At 60.6% G+C, this 807-nt stretch overlaps 1 protein-coding gene across 2 annotated transcripts in view; it reads right to left on the reverse strand.

Moving 5' to 3' along the window:
- Positions 1-807, reverse strand: part of LOC127750358 (probable G-protein coupled receptor No18) — an 87,744-nt gene that overhangs the window by 6,793 nt on the left and 80,144 nt on the right. The window lies entirely within an intron of this gene.

Below are 807 nucleotides of genomic sequence, written 5' to 3' on the forward strand. Positions count from 1 at the left end.
GGGGGGATCAGGGCGCCAGGCTGGTCGTTTGGGCACCGCATTCCAGCAGGCGGGCGACTTAGAGAAGAGGAAGCATGAGCTTGTGGCGGCTCAGAGCACGGCCGGCAGATGTCGCCGGTCGGTCTCCCAGGTTATCGACGGCAGCGGTATGGTGGGCGGAGAGTGTCCACAGCGGAGACCGCAGCCCGCACGAGTCAGCTGACATGCGCACCGCCCGCACCGCCTAACCGTCGCCAGCCCCGGCAATCAGAGAGGCGCACACCCGAGCACGACCAACCGCCAGGCCCACATACAATAGAGTTTGGGGGTGGGGGAGGGGGGGGCGGCTATCAGTCGCAAACGAGTGGCTTGAGGTAGGGGGTAGGGGGCGCAGTGTGCACCAGCAGCATCCGCCGGCGCCAATGCCTGCCAGTCAGTGCGACAGGACGTGACGGGGATGTGCAGATTTTTTTTAAAGCACAAAAACATTGCAAAGATGGAAAACATTTAATGGTAATATTTGGTATTTGGTGTTTCCCTCTGAATGTGAGTTTGGGTAGGCTGCAAAATCTCCGTCGTTTGCGGTGCGCCCCGCAACCGCTACTGCCGCCGAGAGGGGGAAGCGCGGACAGAAAATGAGTTTTCCCAACGAGCGGAGGACCCCCGGTCCTGAACCGCCGTGAACGGCACCTGGCCCGCTTGATGTGGCCGGGCCGGGCCAGGCAGGGTAAATAGTATTACCGAAATGGGGATAGAGAGAGAGAGAGAGAGAGAGAGAGAGAGAGCGAGAGAAGGAGAGAGAGGGAGAGGGAGAGAGAGAGGTAGAGG

This window comes from Frankliniella occidentalis, unplaced genomic scaffold (genome assembly GCF_000697945.3).
Source record: "Frankliniella occidentalis isolate FOCC.00 unplaced genomic scaffold, Focc_3.1 Scaffold177, whole genome shotgun sequence".
Taxonomy (NCBI): Eukaryota; Metazoa; Arthropoda; class Insecta; order Thysanoptera; family Thripidae; genus Frankliniella; species Frankliniella occidentalis.